Consider the following 546-nt stretch of genomic DNA (forward strand, 5'->3'; position numbering starts at 1 on the left):
GCCATCCTGTCTTACCGTAACGCGAGTTGAGGCGGACGTCGTCGCGGTAGCGACGATGGACGCCGCGACGAGCACGTGACACCACTGCCACCCTGTCTATCTTAGGGTAACGCGAGTCGAGGCGGACGTCGTCGCCGCCGCGACGAAGGACGCCAAGACGAGCACGTGACATCACTGCAATCCTGTCTTAGCGTAACGCGAGTCGAGGCGGACGTCGTCGCGGTAGCGATGATGGACGCCGAGACGAGCACGTGACACCATTGTCACCCTGTCTATCTTAGGGTAACGCGAGTCAAGGCGGACGTCATCGCGGTAGCGATGATGGACGCCAAGACGAGCACGTGACACCACTGCCACCCTGTCTATCTTAGGGTAACTCGAGTTGAGCCGGACGTCGTCGCGGTAGCGACGACGGACGCCGAGACGAGCACGTGACACCACTGCCACTCTTTCTATCTTAGGGTAACGCGAGTCGAGGCGGACATCGTCGCGGTAGCGACGACGGATGCCGAGACGAGCACCTGACACCACTGCCACTCTATCTAT

Source organism: Triticum aestivum, chromosome 6D (assembly GCF_018294505.1).
Source record: "Triticum aestivum cultivar Chinese Spring chromosome 6D, IWGSC CS RefSeq v2.1, whole genome shotgun sequence".
NCBI lineage: Eukaryota > Viridiplantae > Streptophyta > Magnoliopsida > Poales > Poaceae > Triticum > Triticum aestivum.